This window comes from Scyliorhinus torazame, chromosome 20 (assembly GCF_047496885.1).
Source record: "Scyliorhinus torazame isolate Kashiwa2021f chromosome 20, sScyTor2.1, whole genome shotgun sequence".
NCBI lineage: Eukaryota > Metazoa > Chordata > Chondrichthyes > Carcharhiniformes > Scyliorhinidae > Scyliorhinus > Scyliorhinus torazame.
Window position 1 is genome coordinate 32,072,240 of NC_092726.1, and position 17,702 is coordinate 32,089,941.

The 17,702-nt window shown below is 46.2% G+C and overlaps 2 pseudogenes; both read left to right on the forward strand.

Moving 5' to 3' along the window:
• Window positions 1–3,775: 3,775 nt before the first annotated feature.
• On the forward strand, window positions 3,776–3,952 carry LOC140397321 (U2 spliceosomal RNA; annotated as a pseudogene).
• Window positions 3,953–4,739: 787 nt separating this feature from the next.
• On the forward strand, window positions 4,740–4,905 carry LOC140397186 (U2 spliceosomal RNA; annotated as a pseudogene).
• The last annotated feature ends 12,797 nt before the right edge of the window (window positions 4,906–17,702 follow it).

A 17,702-nucleotide genomic window follows, 5' to 3' on the forward strand; every position in this document is an offset into this window, starting at 1 on the left:
TTTGCGAGCACCACCGGCATGCTGGGGAACATTCAACAGCTGGAACAGCCAACTGTATAGACTCTGGACTCTTGAGACTGGTAAATCTATCTTTTTTATAATGGGTTTAAAAATTGCATCCATAAATGTGCGAAGCATCAAAGATACTTCGCGGTGTGTAGCCACACTCAACTATTTGGCAAATGTAAAAGCTGACCTACTGTTCCTGCAGGAGTGCGGAATTCCGCACCTCAGCAACTACAGGCGCTGGTCGAGCTGGTGGTCCCACGGGCCATCCATCTGGTCAGGAGGAAACGACTGCCGCTCCTCCGGCCTGGGTATTCTGCTGCGGGGAGGCAACTTCACCATCTCCGACGTTAAGGAGGTGGTGGGCGGGCGCCTCCTCGTAGCAGACGTGAAATACAAAAACACCCCTCTCAGACTTATTAATGTGTACGCGCCGGCCGTAAAAAGTGAGCGGCTGGCAGTTCTTCAGCAACTCCCACTGCTGTTGGCCACCTCCAAGCCGGTCATCCTGGGTGGTGACTTCAACTGCATCATCGATGCGGCTGGACGATCCAGCAAAGCCGACAGCAAACTAGACGCTACGTCCAGACTCCTGATGGAAACGGTAGAAGACGCCAAGCTGCTCGACGTCTGCAGCAACCCTGCAGACGGCGCGCAGCGTAGATACACATGGTCACGGCCAGACGGGTCCGTCCGCTCCAGGATAGACTTCTTTTTTGTGTCCGGAGCTTTCACGGTCAGGTCCACCGACGTAACGCCGGTGTTCTTCTCTGACCACTGCCTCCTACTGGCCGACTGCCACCTGCAGGAAGACCAGGGGGTAGGCAGGGGGACGTGGAAGCTAAATGTAAAACTGCTGACCCCTGAGAACATCGAGGAACTCAGGAGGGATTACAAAGGTTGGAGAACCGTGAAACCCCTCTTTGAGGCCCCACATCTCTGGTGGGAAGCAATCAAGGGGAATATCAAGAGGTATTTCATCCTCAAGGGCGTTCAAAAGGTGAGAGAGAGACGAGGGGTCATGTCCAGGCTCCAGAAAAGTATGCAAAATTTGCTCCAGCTGCAGTCGATGGGGGGGGGGGGGGATGTCAAGGAGGATCTCCAAGAGGTGAAGAGCCAGCAAGCCTCGCTCTACACCTCGGAGGCCTCCAAGGTTATCTTCCGTTCCAGAGTCCGCTCCGTGGAGCAGGACGAAAAGTGCTCACGCTTCTTCTTCCAAAAGGTGCACAGAGAGACCTCTGTGATCAGCAGCCTGAAGGAAGAAGATGGCTCTGAAAAGTCATCGCAGTCTGACATCCTGAGGATCAGCCAATCCTTTTATGCCGGACTGTATGACCTGAAGCCAACAGATAGCACTGTTTCCCAGACCTTCCTGTCGACTATCACGGAGGTCATAGGCGACAGCGAGCTGGAAAACCTGGACAAACCACTAACTCTGGACGAGCTGACAAAGGCCGCCAAGTCCTTCGAGACGAGTAAAACTCCCGGAAGCGACGGCTTACCGGTTGAGTTGTATTCGGCTCTGTGGGAGTGGATGGGCCCAGACCTGCTGGAAGTGTACGAGAGTATGCTTCTGGAAGGCAGCATGTCAGTGTCCATGAGGAAAGGCATCATCACCCTCATCTACAAGCAGAAGGGGGAAAGGGAAGAAATTCGAAATTGGCGACCCATTTCACTGTTGAATGTGGACTACAAAATTCTAGCAAAGGTCATCGCCAATCGGGTCAGGTCTGCTCTGGAGTCGGTGATCCACCCTGAACAGACCTGTGCTGTACCCGGCAGGAAGATCTCTGATAGCCTCGCGCTACTCAGGGGTACGATCGCCTACGTGCAGGACAGGGGGCTGGACACTTGCCTCATCAGCCTTGACCAGGAGAAGGCTTTTGACAGAATATCGCACACCTACATGATGGATGTGCTCTCCAAAATGGGGTTTGGGGAGGGAATTCGCAATTGGATCAAACTGCTCTACACAAACATGTATAGCGCAGTCTCAATCAATGGGTGGGAATCAGAAAAGTTCCAGATCAGATCTGGAGTCAGGCAGGGCTGCCCTCTCTCCTCTGCCCTTTTTGTGTGCTGCATAGAACCTTTTGCCGAGTCCATCAGGGGGGATCCGGGTATAAGAGGAGTGACGATCCCAGGCAGTGGAGGCATGCAAGTCAAGGCCTCCCTGTACATGGACGACGTTGCCGTCTTCTGCTCGGATCCCGCGTCTGTACGCAGGCTCTTGACCACCTGCGACCAGTTTGAACTGGCCTCTGGAGCCAAGGTAAACCGGGGCAAGAGCGAGGCCATGTTCTTTGGGAACTGGGCCGACCGGTCCTTTGTCCCCTTCACTGTCAGGTCAGATTACCTGAAGGTGCTAGGGATATGGTTCGGAGCTGCTGGGGCGTGCACGAAAAACTGGGAGGAGCGCATAGGAAAGGTAAGACAGAAACTGGGCTGGTGGGAGCAACGCTCCCTCTCAATTGCGGGCAAAACCCTGGTCATCAGCTGTGAGGTACTCTCGGTGTTACTGTACGTGGCGCAGGTCTGGCCCATAACCCGACCCTACGCCACAGCAGTCACCCGGGCCATCTTCAAATTTATCTGGCGATCCAAGATGGACCGTGTCCGAAGGGACACCATGTACAAACCTCTGGAGCAGGGAGGGCGGAACGTACCCAACGCCTCCCTCATCCTGTTGGCCACCTTTGTGTCCAGCTGCATCAAGCTGTGCGTGGACCCCCAGTACGCAAACACCAAGTGTCACTACATACTGAGGTTCTACCTGTCCCCGGTGTTGCGAAGGATGGGCCTGGCCTCATTGCCGCGGAACGCTCCAAGTAGTTGGACCGTACCGCACCACCTGTCCTTTGTGGAAAAGTTTTTGAAGGAAAACACCTTTGACCACAAGGCAATGAAGCAGTGGTCAGCACGTAATGTCCTCGAGGCCCTCAGGGAAAAAGAGACCGTGGAGGACGTTGGATGGTTCCCTGAGCAGACTGCCAGAGTCATCTGGCAGAACGCCTCATCACCAGAACTTTCAAACAAGCACCAAGACCTAGCTTGGCTGGTGGTGAGAAGGGCCCTCCCTCTCAGATTCTTCATGCACACCCGAATGCTCTGCACAAATGCACGCTGCCCTCGGAGTGGTTGTGGGGGAAATGAGACGGTCACACACCTCCTTGTGGAATGTGCCTTTGCAAAGAAGGTCTGGAGAGAGATGCAGTGGTATTTGTCAAGGTTTATCCCAAACAGATCTGTGACACAGGACTCTGTGCTCTACGGACTGTTTCCAGGGACACACACCGAGACAAATATCAACTGCTGCTGGAAGGTCATCAACTCGGTAAAAGACGCTCTTTGGTCTGCCCGAAACTTGCTGATCTTCCAGTGCAAAGAATTGTCCTCGACCGAGTGTTGCAGACTGGCACATTCCAAGGTCCAGGACTACGTGCTGAGGGACGCACTCAAGCTTGGGGCAGCTGTCGCCAAGGCGCAATGGGGAAAGACCACTGTGTAAAGTCTTTCCAGCAAATGTACACCGAGGGGCGGGTAACAGTGTAAAGCCCCTCGGTCGGGGCAACCAACACTCCAATGTACAAAAAAAACTGGCACTGTAAATATTTAAGAAGGAATTGTAATGTAAAGAGTGATATGTGTACGACAATATCAAAATTGAATGGAAGAAAGTCAAGGCAACATTTAACCCTGCCGAAAATGTACAGTCAAGAAAATTTGAAATGTTTCTGTAATGCTCATGATAAATTTTGATGAATAAAGTGTATTTTTTTGAAAAAAAAAAAAATCTGTTCTTATCAGTTTAATATCTGATATGTCCTCTATCTGGGGACCGAATATTAAATTGATTTTTGGGACTCGGAGATGGTTCAGAGGCTTGCTCCTTCCGCTCCACACATCAACCTGGTCTTGCAATGCTTCCAGGAATGGTGCCTTTCGCCCGCTCTTGGGAGCAAAAGGTACAAAAGCAGAAACTGGCGCAAAACCTGGCTTCCCCTTTTCTATCTTGTCCAGTTGTCTCATCCTGACCAATTTAAGGCCTTCCAGGCTCCAAAGCATTGCTAGCTTTTCTGCTGGCGGGAGCTTCGTGCACGAATGTTGCGAGCCGATGGACTCGCGGACTTTCGGCAGCGAGGCTCCGTTTTCAGCTGATATGCCACACAGATTTCATGCTGCTTTTTACAGCCGACTCACCCTCACCCCCGGGTGCCGACTTGCCTTCTCCTCACTTCAGTTACCACATCCCTTCATCCTGCACAACGGGGTAGTGTGGCGACAGACTGAATGGCATCCTGATTTGGATGTAGGTACACCTTCACGGCGTCTCTTTTCGTTCTCCTGACTCCACGACCAACACGCCAGGGTGGAGCTCAGGGAGACTAGACATTGCCCTCTGTTGAATTCCGCCAGTACTTGCTGCTTGCACGGATTGCCCTTTGTTCGGCAAAGGTGGAGATTACTTCGACTCCCTCCGTTGGGTGTCACTGGGCCTTCACAGTGTCTCCATTTCATCTGGTGACGTCAGGGGACGGCTTGCCAGACGATGTCTTCGTGTTTTGTTTTACTGGTTCTGCATGCACAGACTCCACCGTGCTCGGCCAAGCTGGATGTCTCTTGACCAACAGTGAGCGTAGACTAAAAGTTCCAAAGCACAGTCGAGCGCAGCAAGGTGCACCTGAATGTCAGTGGACGAGGAGGACAAGAGCCATTGCCGGAAAATATGGGTTATCGCTTCTCGGCCTTTTGGCTCAGATCAAGTGTAGTATCTGTTCTTATCAGTTTAATATCTGATATGTCCTCTCTCTAGGGACCGAATATTGAATTGATTTTTGGGACTGGGAGATGGTTCATCGCCAGGTACGCTGAGCTGAAAAGTGACAGCGTGCAAGTGAAAGACATCTTCGGCATCTGGACAAGTGCGCACCAGGTCAAGGTGACCCTAAGAACAGACAGCAACGGAACTATCCTGCATACTCCCTCCAGTTTAGCTATTGGAGTAAATCGTGGTTACCTCTACGACGTGGGACAGCCACGAGTATGCCACAAAACGGGGCATGTTGCCGCAAACTGCAGTGTGACCTTCTGCACAAACTGCAGGCAGGAGGGACACATCTTTACAGGGCCTGCCCGAAACGCGGGGCGACACATGCACAGATCATCAGCAGCGGAGTTAAAAAGGCGACCAGAGAGGAGGTTCATACACCCTCCACCGTAAAAGACACCACGGCACAGAATGCGGAAAAGCAACACAAGGGCCCCCAACAAAAACAGGAGGCCCCCCCGACGATTCTCCGGGCCCCGATGGACCGAGTGGTCGTAAAGCTTTGCCCAGTCCTGCCGGCATGAATTATTCACCTCACACCCAGCGGGACCTGGCAGGTAAGTGTGCGGCGGTCATCCTGGGGTGGTGGGGGTGGGGGGGGTATCCTGACCCGCGATCGCCGCCTACTGATCTGCTTAATTAAACAGCTTATACTTAGTTGGAATCGAAACAATGTCGCCTTTAAACACTCTATAATCGGCAATATTCCATCAGATTGATTTTCAGGATGAACACTCACATTTGAGCTGAGGCAGCTTCTTAAAAGTGTCCCGCACCATTTTAACTCCTTTAAAATGATTATTTGGTGAACATGAGCAGTGGGTATAGGTGCCTTGGTATAATTTACTTTCCTTACTTTTGACGTGTGACTATCCTAATGGATATCTACAAGTTACGTGGGTCCGTGTTTATATCCGAAACAGGACAACATGGTCCCCGATTGGTTGGTGGCCAGGACAGGTGCTCAGGACGGGAGGAGGTGTTACACGGAGACCGCTGGGGGACGCTGTGTGATGTTTACTTTGGTTTAGAAGCCGCCAGTATGATCTGTGAGCATCTTCAGTGCGGGGCGGTAAAGAACATCATGAGAGGTGCTCCCTTTGGAAAGGGAACCGGCCCAGTGTGGAAGGAGAACTACAGGTGCGGCGGGAACGAGTCCAGGTTGTGGCAGTGTCCGCTTTCATCCGTGTTCGATTTTAGCTGCTCCCATGGAAATGAAGCCAGTGTCATCTGCTCGGGTGAGTGCCCTCAATCCAGATAATCAGAGCAAAGTACAATGTGGCACAGAAAATGAAGCGGCCATTCGTTCCATCGTGACCGTGCAAGCGTTTTGGAAATGTAACACAACTTTTCGCAACTCTGGAGTGCCCTCACAGACCAGTGTTATTTCCCTTCCACATAATTGATCAATTCTCTTTTCAATGACATGATTGATCTTCACGTCCATTATACCCACACTGTCCATTTCCGATCCAAACCACTCACTGCCTATGAAAGTACTCTGAGGTCACAATTGTTATTTTGTCAAATATCTTAAACCTGCCCCTCCTCCCATCCTCGCCCTATGCCGACGGGAACATTGCGTCCATATCTGTGTTACACAGAACTCTCAGGATTCTGAACACCCGGTCAAATCGGGAAGTAAAAAATCCTCAGCACTACATTGAGGGTAATTAGAGGAGAAGTCCCGCGTGTCCACTCCTGTATTTTGTTTCACTCAATATCACACAGGACAGATTATTGGCCACTCTCACATGGCTGTTTTCGGGACTTTGGTCTCCTCCTTAATGTCTCTATTTTTTTTTTCATTTTGCATATTCCTGCAGCTGTTTGAGACAATTCACCGTTGCAATGGCAGAATAATAGTTCTCGTATTCGGCACTACAGGCAAATTCTTTCCCACACTCTGAATTTACATACCTAGACTGCAAGCATAATTTCAAAGGAGTTACATTCTCTTCTCCTGTAATCCCAGATAATGCCGCAATATTCCCTCCTCTCGTGCTAGCTGCCTGTACCGATTCTCTGCACGTGATTGATTTCCCCTAATGTTACCTCATAGCTCCAAAATGTCTTCCAAATCTGTCCTGACCATACCGATGGAACTAGCCAATTGAACCAGAACGATTTGGGACGCGACTGCGTTCAGCTGCAACCTATCCCAACATTCCCTGATCCCTCTTCCGCAGAACTGTTGCCCATATTGGAGGAAATTTATGTCCAAACCCCAGCATCTAATCTCCAGCTAGGTGTACATGCGTTTGCTAATGTTAAAAAAACAGAGTTGCATTTGGTGCAGTACCTAATAAGGATCTTTCTACATATACCGGCCAACGTGCGAGCGAACTCTGGCTTTCGATAAACAGTATTTGCATGACTCTATCCCTCTTTGTCATTGTTTCTGACACGGACCACGAATGCTGACTGTTCAGTTTCCTGCCTGACAGTGCTCAGCATCCGCGTAGTCACACCCTTCACTCTTGCACCAGAGAAGCAGCCTGGGGTAAAGATGATCTAAATCTGCGTTAATTTGTTTCACTGTTACTATTGTTCTCAACGTCTCACTTCACACAGATGAAAATTGGTCACTGAGATTGATGAATGGGGGTAGCAGGTGTGATGGCCGAGTGGAGATTTACTACAACCGCAGCTGGGGCAGAGTCCAGGAGAGCTGATGGGACCTGAATGACACTGACGTGGTCTGTAGACAGCTGGGCTGCGGAGCCGCGATAGCCGCATATAACTCTTCACAATACGGAGAGGATGAAGGGTCAGTGTGGGTGAATTATGTCCATTGTAAAGGAAACGAATCGCATCTCTGGAACTGCAGCTCATTCCCACCGAAGTCGCCTCACACTGACAGCATCGACGTAGGGGTTCTGTGTTCAGGTGAATAAACAGGTCACTGTGACTGAAATGAACGGGAAATGTGTCATGGGCAATGGGAACATGTCATTTCTTCCTCAGGGGCCTGTGGACCAATTATTTAACACTGGAGCCAGGATGAACATGGGCAGTAATAACACATATTTGGAACTATGCTGACAGATTGAACAACGTTATAAATCTCTAGGTCCCGCCCCACAGTAAATACAGACATAGCCAATAAGGACCAATGACAACGATGACAAATGAATTGGTCAAAGGGGTAGGTTTCAACAGCGCAACTGAAAGGGAGAGGAAAGGTTTATGTCAAGGAATTCTGATATTGTCTGTCAAAAGCCAATGTCGGGGCTGTTGATTTTTTTTGTTCGTTCTTGTGATGTGGGCGTCGCTGTCTGGGCCAGCAATTGTTACCCATATCTAATTGCCCTTAAAATGAGTGGAGTGCTTAACCGCATTGGTGTGTGGGGCTATAGTCACATGTAGGTCAAAACGGGTTAGGACAACAGACTTCCTGCCTGAGGTGCATTAGTGAATGAGATGGGTTTTTACGACAATCGACAATGGTTACATTGTCATCAATAGACGTCCAATTACAGATTTTAATTGAATTCAAATTCCACCATTTCGTAACATGGGATTAGAAGCCGCGCCCCCAGAGCTATCCCCAGGTCTCTGCATTAGTAGTCCAGTAACAATACCAATACGAAGACGCCTCCTCATTAAGTATGGGGGATCGATTGATGTATTTGTGCATTTGAACATGACAATGATATTCTAAAGCTAAATTATATTATAGGATGAAAGTGCAGGATAGATCAAATAGGTGATTTTGGTAGGCGGGGGGAATGTGTGAGGCAATGTAATTGCGGTGGGCATTACTGGTGAGATCAAATTTGCGCGGTTCACTTTGGAAAGTGTTGTTTGCATTAGCGTTTTTGAAGGGAGCAAGATTGGTTTCCCAGCTAGGCATTTGGGAAATCCTCCTGTCTTGAAAGAACATGGATCTTCTGAAACTTTCAGCCGGAAGTGTGGTGAATTCGCGGGGAGGGTCAGTGCTTGAGCGGTTAAGCCGCTTTTTCTCTCAATGATGCTACCAACCCATTGGACATTTTCTGATTTGTACCATTAAGAACATTATGGCGATATCTGATGAAATATGCGCAGCAAAACAGTATGCAGTGAAAAACATAACATAAAATGTTTGCTTAAAGGGATTGTGTTTAGACTTATTAATTGGCATAATTAGACAATTGCGGGCGAAACATTCTATCCAGCATAGAATGGGCCAATCCCGAAAACCACGGTGCAGATTTTATAAAATAAATTGAGAGTACCCACTAATTTTTTCCAATTCACGGGCAATTTAGCGTGACCAAATCACCATACGCTATTCAGGTTTGGGTTGTGGGTGTGAGAACAACGCAGACACGGGCAGAATGTGAATTCTCCACATTGGCAGTGACCCAGGGCCGGGATTAATCCTGGGACCGCTGCGCGGTGAGGCAGCGGTGCTAAACACTGCGCGCTTTATCAATTTCCAAATGATTTGTATCGGTTGATTCAGATTTTCGGAACAGGCATTTCCCGACGTCCCATTGAAGAGCAGTTCCACATTGCCTTCACGGCGTTATTTTCCAGTCACCATATTATACATTTAGGTAAGACTACAAAAGTGTTGGACAACAAGTATTCATTTACCTGTGAACAGCAGCTTGAAAGGGAGATTTTAATTCAGCCGGCTGTTACACAATAGTTTGAATTAAACAGTGATATGAATTTGTGTTAGAAGGATAATATTCCACTGCATTATTTTCTATCAGGACACAAACACTTAAGGCTATCTGACGGGTTAAGCCGGTGTGCTGGCCGATTGGAGATTTATTACTCTGGGACCTGGGGCTCAGTTTGTGACGATTCCTGGGACCTGACAGACGCTGACGTGGTTTGCAAACAGCTGGCCTGTGGAAATGCATTGCAGCTTCCATTTCCTGCTCCGTCTGGACCAGGCACAGGCAGCATTTGGCTTGATGAGCTGGACTGTTCCGGGAACGAATGACTATCTGGCAATGCCCCCATGCATTGTGGGGAAACCACGACTGTAATCATAAAGAAGATGTGGAGATCATGTGCTCAGGTAAAGATCGTATTTCCTTCAGTTTTCAGCGAAGTTTCATACTGAAGATATATCCCCGAATTTGGTCGGAACTGCACTGACGTAGGTTAGTCGGACTAACGCCGTGTGGCGTTTATTCTGCACACAAATAGCATTAAAACGTTGATTCAGCCTACCGGATCTATGTTCCCTTCCGATTCTTTCTCCTCTCACTTCCGTTTATACTCTCAGTGTAAAAGCATCGGTGCTGTCCGCCTCAAGTATCTTATGTTTTCTGAGTTTCACTTTCCTCCAACTTTCTGGCAATCAGAAGAAAAACATTTTCTCCTGAACTCACTGTGAATGTTATTCGTACAACAGATGGTCGTAACAGGGTCATACAGATCCACAGCACAGAAAAGACCTCTCGGCCCATCGTGTCTGTTATATATTGTGCAGTCCTCTTCAGAATTAACTGCTTGCCCCATTTTCTGCCTCCTATAAATTTGGAACTTTTACTTGTGAGGGCAAAGTACGACTAGTTGATGTATATCATCAGGAACAGTAAAACCAGCACCAATCCATGTGAACATCCCGTTCGTACTTCTGCTATTTAACTAACAGAATAATTTACAGTTAATTTTACAGCAACTTTCCTACTGACTCGCTGGTTTCTCATTTTCTGACCTGAGTTAACAATGTGGGAACTTGTCAAAGCTCTGCTGACAATCCAGGCTGATTTAAAGGAACGCATTCATCATAGATTATCATAGAATTTTCAGTGAAGGACGCCATTGGGCCCATCGAGTCTTCACCGGCTCTTGGAAAGAGCACCCTACCCAAGGTCAACACCTCCACACCCAATCCCCATAACCCAGTAACTCCACCCAACACTAAACTTTGCAAAGTTTCCAAGTCATTCAATGCGGTACATCATGTAAATATCTGGTTTGGAATTCACATTTACTTATTATGGACTGTATCGTTTGGTTGCAGCTGCTCGTTTCTGTTAATTTTCTGATATAATATCAATGAAAATGTTAACTCAACTGGCGCAACATATGTATTGCAGTGCACTGTGGATAAACAATTGGTCAATTGAACCAACAGGGTGTTTGTTATTTCATTGATAGAACACAAAGAGCTCCGTCTGGTTAATGGAAAGCATCGTTGTGAGGGGAGAGTGGAAGTGTTCTACAATGGGACCTGGGGCACAGTGTGCTCTGACAAACTGGAGAACCGTGATGCAGATGTGATCTGTAAACAGTTAGAGTGCGGTACCGCCGATTTCATTGACTATGACGCTAAATCATTTGGAATGGGTACCGGCCACATTTGGCTCGATGAGATCGAATGTCTGTCACATGAGACGACACTTTGGCAATGTCAGGGAGACCCGTTGGGTCAACACAACTGTGAACATCGGGAAGATGCGGGTATTGTTTGTTCAGGTAACACAATGAACTACTTTGTTTGCAGATGTAATTTCACATATTAATGTCATCTTCATTCAACATGTCTGTCTTATCAACAGGGGGAAACACAATAAAGGGACCACACTACAGTCTCAAGGACTGCGGTGGAGAATCAGGTTCTCCTTCACCTTTTCTAACAGCTGCCTGATTGTATTCTGCGCTTGTGTCACGTCAAGTGTAATAATTATTTTTTCTTTGACAAATTCAGGACAAATCTTGCGCTTGGCTGGAGGTGACACCAAATGCTCCGGACGAGTGGCGATATTGTGTAACAACACTTGGGGCACGGTATGCGATGATTCCTGGGATATGAACGATGCCAGAGTTGTGTGCAGGCAGTTGGAGTGTGGTCCCCCTCTATTGCCCCAGGAGGGGCCTCTTTTGGCCAGGGTAACGGTACTACCTGGCTGGATGAGGTGAAGTGCACTGGAAATGAATCCTTTCTCTCTGATTGTCCTTTATCATTGTGGCCTCAAGCTGACTGTGATCACAAGGAAGACGCCAGTGTGGTTTCTTCCGGTAAGCATCGCACAGAGTGGTGGGAGCTTGATCTGGACAGGGGTGTTTGGTTCTTGGTTTCATAGATTATCATAGAATTTACAGTGCAGAAGGAGGCCATTCGGCCCATCGAGTCTGCACCGGCTCTTGGAAAGAGCACCCTACCCAAGGTCAACACCGCCACCCTATCCCCATAACCCAGTAATCCCAACCAACACTAAGGGCAATTTTGGACACTATAGATTAAATCTTCTGAATATGAAGCACGTATATAAATTAAGAATAACAGCTAAATTTCGAACATCAAACCCAAATAATTGTTTATTTTTTTCGACATGTTCCACAGATCCGCTTTTCTCTCCAACTTCTTCTCCATCCACGCCTCAAGGTACATCTCGTTGATAGAAATCATTCAATATTATTGTTATTTTTATATTCGGGGAATAATTGGACATTGGAATTGCCTTGTTGCGAGGATTTCTCAAAATGATAATCATGTAAACATTGAAAATTACACGGTGAAAGCTTTACCTGTGAAAACTTTCCTGAATCTTTAATACAGCTCCTGAAGATGAAAGCACTTCCATTCCTCTTGTTATCTGCATATCACTCGGAGTCCTATTGATCTGTGAGTTACTCGCCCTGGTAACAGTAATGCAGAGGAAGATGTCAATAAAAGGTGCGGCTCGAATCGAATTGTGAACCTCACACTGAATTTTGAATGTTGCTTTATCTTCTCTTCAATGTCTCTTTCCCCAAACTGTACCCAGTCGGTTGTAAGACAGAAAATAACATGCTATTGGTCAGTCGTTTCGTTCAAGGTATTCGGGAAACAGTAACATCATAGAATCATAAAAATTGTACAGTACAGAGGGAGACCAGTCGCCCCATCGAATCGGCACCAACCCTCCTAAAGAGCACCCGACGTAGGCCTGATCCAACCCTCTATTCCCGTACCCGCACCTAACCATAGGCACTAAGAGGAAATTTAGAATGGTCAATCCGACTAACCTCCACATCTTTGAATAGATTCAAAACATTACACTTAAAATAGGGAATTTTCATCAGCCGTCCAGGAGACTCGAAATTAGTTTCATTTTTGTAACAATAGATCAACACATGGAATGAAAACACTTTAAACTCTGAGCTCAGTATTTTCTTTAGCTGCTTATATATATTATTCCATTCAGTATTCGTTGTAAGCCTGCACAGTCTGTGACGATGTCCACTGTCAACTTCTCTGAATGGAATCAGCCGCCGTTTTCAGAAGTGATGGAACATTTTCTATCTTTTACATTCTGCATCCCAGCACAAAAAACACTCTGATATCAGTGGATCTCTGCTGGTGGTGCAGTGAGTACTGGGCCCACAGCCGAGTCAGAAGCTCCGCTTCAGGTCCAAAGACTTCATATACCAAGGAATATCAAAACACCTTGAAAGTTCTTTCCATGGCCACAATGACACACAGGTAAAGTGGGGGAAAGTCCTGCTCCGTCAAGCTTGGTATGGATTTCTGACCGTCTGGCGACAGGCTGGCGACATTTTCCATACAGAATTTTGGCTATAGAATCTGATGAACCTTTGTCTTGTGAACCACTATGATTGGGGCTGAGAAACAAAACTGCTCCCTGTATCTTAACTCGCACCAAGTTATTTTGATTCATATCTGATGGACAGAACAATAGTGGCCCGGAAATCCCTCCGTTACTGATCCTTGAAATCGAGTCAGTGGAATTATTACTGGGCCAATCATCCAGAGACACAAAGTAATGCTCTGTGTTCCGTGGTACAAATACAGCCTCGGCAAAGAGGGAGATTTGAAATGAGTCAATCTGGAATTATATGTCTAACTATGATTGTAACAATATGCTAATCGTTCCGCTCTCCCGCCAACAGGTCCTCTCACTGGCGGCTGGGACTCACCATCTGGTTTCTACCAACCAATTTATGCAGAAATATATAATACTCCACCTGACAAGGTTTCCATCCAGACCCGTGCTTCAGGTTTGCATTCTGTATTCACTTCAAAACCAAGTTACAAGGGCAAATACCGGTTCAGGTTTAACAAGTTTAATTTTCAGTGCACTGGCTGCACAACACCATTCTCGTGCAACAAGGAGATCTGTATTTCTTCATCTTCAGATGATGAATGATTTTGATTCGATTCCCACTCTCCCGAATTGTTCCAGAATGTTTTTTGGCGGCCAGTGCATAACATAGAGAGCACCGTAGCAGTTTCCCACAAGGCTGCATCGCGGCTCCATTTGCCCCTAGCAACGTTCAGCTTCAAATAAGTATCGGCAAAGCGGCTGCTGGAATATGTAAATGAACATTTCAAAGCTTGCAGATGATACCAAGTTGGGTGGGAGGGTGAACTGTGACGAGGATGCCGGAATCCAACAGCATGCTCTGGACAGGTACGGTGAGTGGGGAAATCAATGGCAGATGCAGTATAATTTGGATAAGTGTGAGATTAATCACTTTGGAAGCAAAAACAGGAAGGCAGATTACCACCTGAATTGTTGTAATTTGGGAGAGGGGAGTGTGCAGCGGGACCTGGGAGTCATTGCGCACCAGTCGCTGAAGGTAAGCATGCAGATGCACAGGCGGTAAAGGAGGTTAAGGGCTGGATGAGCTCAGTGGGCTCGACCGTTGGTTTCTAGTGCCGAACAAGGCTAGCAGCGTGGGTTCAATCCCCGTACCAGCTTACGCGAACAGGTGCCGTAATGTGGCAACGAGGGGCTTTTCGCAGTAACTTCATACTTGTGACAATAAAAGATTAGTATTATATTATGGTATTTTGGCCTTCATTGCAAGAAATTTCGAGTACAGATGCCGGGATGTGTTGCTGCCATACCTCGAATGTTGTGCACAGTTTTGGTCTCCCTTTCTGAGGAAGGATGTTCTTGCTCTCGAGGTAGTGCAACGAAGGTTTATCAGACTGATCCCAGGTATGGACTGATACCAAGAATGGTAGATCTGTCAAATGCGGAGAGATTCAGTATGTTAGGATTGTCCTCTCTGAAGTTCAGGAAAATTATCTCATCGAGACTTACAAAATTCTAACAGTTCTAGACAGGGTAGATGCAGGGAAGATGTTACCAATGATGAGTGTGTCCACAACCAGGAGTCACAGTCTGAGGATTCAGGGTAAACTATTTCGGACAGAGATGAGGACACGTTTCTTCACCCAATGTGTGGTGAGCCTGTGGAATCCATTCCCACAGAATGTATTCACGAGGCGGCAAGATATAGCACTTGGGGAGAGTGGGACATAAATGGAAAAGATAGCAGAGGCAGTACTGCAGTTATTTACTAATCATGACTAAAGGTGTAATGTCAGGCTCCTAGCGGAAAGCTAGGGATATTACGAATAAATAATATTACTAAAGGATATTACTAATAAAGGATGAGAAGAATGTCTAGGAAAATAAACATCAATCCGCTGAACATTATCGAGAGGAAAATTTCGACTAAAGGAGGGAAGAAAATCAATACAAATAAAAGAATATTAGAACGGTCAGCGCATCTTTCAAATAGGACCTCTCATATAATCAACAACACCGAATTAATTTAAAGGCGCCGGAGCAGATATGGTTTACACTGTAAATCTTGATGTCTAATATTAGGCTAGAAGTTAGCACCTAATACACTAATGAATGAGACAAGAGCACAGCTGTCAGCTAGGTGATAAGTAGGTGCAATGTGTCCTCTGAGTCAGACGTTTTCAGGTTCAGGTTCCACCCCAGAACTTGGACAGATAAATGAAGTCTGGCACTGCGGTGCATTGCTGAGCGGGGAGCTGTGCATCTTCGGATGTCAGCTTTCATTGGAGCTAGTGAAGAGAGGAACATCATGTCCTCTATTCTGAGTATAAAGTATCAATTGACCACGCTGAAGAAGTCTTGAGGGTTTGCCGTTTTGTCCTGACCAATAATGACCCCTGTCGCAAATTCACACAATCAGGTGACATGTTCTTTTTGTTGAAATGCTGTGATGTCCGTGGTATATTGCAACTCACAAATTGACTGCTGTGTTCCCATATTGTAACAGCGACTAATTTTAATTGTACATTTTTAGCTGCAAAGAGTTTAAAACCTGCTAATCATGAAAAACACGAAAAACAAGTGGTTATTTCATGAGTATGAAGTCACGCGGCAAGCAGAAGAATTAGTCCCAGTTGGTAGTGATCGAAGGACTAAATTCTGGGAATAAATGCATCCATATAGACGGAAGGAGGTTAGGAATGTGCTCTGCATGAATAGGCGCTAAGATGAATGTTGTTTGTAATTTGTTGGATCAACTTTGAGTTTGGAGTCAAAACTACATTTTAACGATGGTCTCAAATTGTGGTAGGCGGAGATGTACTGACTTGATAGAATAGATATACGATTGGAAAATTAATTTTCACATAAGTAACTAACATAAATGAAAACTTTGTGAGAAAAGGCACCATGTCATGTATTAAATTAAGAATAATTTAAATGCCATACTTTCTAAAAGGGATTAAGAACACAAAGGTAGAAATCTGATGTAAAGTAAAAAGGTCAACTAAAACCAAATAAAACACAAATGTTCATTTCTAACACCGGGAAAACAGACATTTCCGGACAAAGTCAGCAGGTGTGGCAGGATTTTGGGAGAGACCAACAAATCCAACACGTTGAGACCATGTGACTCTTCCTGCCAGACCATCTGACTGTGACATAATTTGATTTTCAGCATCCGCAGTATGTTGCTTTTATAAAAGTTTATTTTTAACCAGGTATAACTGGAAGGTAGAAGAATGAAGATCAAAGCCAATCGAACTCTGGTTGGATGGAATTGGAGTAGATTGTATGGATCTGAAGAGGATATTACGAAAGTGCAAGGACAGTTAAGGGGAGGGCTGATCACAATGTACAAGAGCGTGAACAGTATTGAGGGGTGCTGTTTATCCAGAATGGATGAACAGAAAGGAAGCAAAATGATCGCATTTGGCGCATTCTGGCTCCACCCTGAACCATTGCCCGCGGGTTCCACGATCTAAATCCACGTCTGATTTATTTACCGTCAGTGATATTGAAACAGAGGGAATTATTGTGGGAGGGGAAGCGGTTCTGTATCAAACACCCAACGGCTGATGCAGACCTCACGGATTATGGCTTATATTATTTAATCCACTGGGATATCTGACACATTAACTATCCGAACGGACGGAACTGTTAGATGACAGAAGTGACATTTATTGTCCACCTGATGGACATAAATAACAAACCAGTCATTTTCTGGAACACAGGGTTTACTGCAGAAACTCAGTATTAGTAAGGAAGTGGAGATAGGAAACTGATGACAGTGAAGGCCGATAAATATCAGGACTTGATAATATACATTCCAGGCTACTTACCAACGTGGCGCTAGATCTTGTTGATGCATTGTGCGTCATCTTTTATGATGATTTGCCCTTTGTAATTAATTATTGGAGGATAGCTCATGTAATCCCATTATCCAGAAGGAGAGGGTGACTGAAAATGGGAAATGATAGATCAGTACACCTAACGTCAGTAGTGGGGACAATTCTAGAGTCATTATGAAAAACCAAATAGCAGGCCACTTATAAAACAGTGATAAAATCGTGCAGAGTCATCATGGATTTACGAAAAGGACAACATGCTTATGAGTACGACTGGAATTATTTGAGCATATAATCAGTAGAATATATAAGGTGGGACAGTGGGCCTGGTTTACCTAGACTTTCAGAAGGCTTTCTACAATGACCCTCACCCGATTATTAGCAAGTGACATTGAAACGCAAACGATTAGGAGGAGGATATTAAGATGGATGGAATTTTGTTTGGCAGAAAAGAAGCAGAAGTGTAGGGATTTTTAAAAAAAATCAGAATGGCAGTCATTGAGGTATTGCATGTTTCAGTGCTGG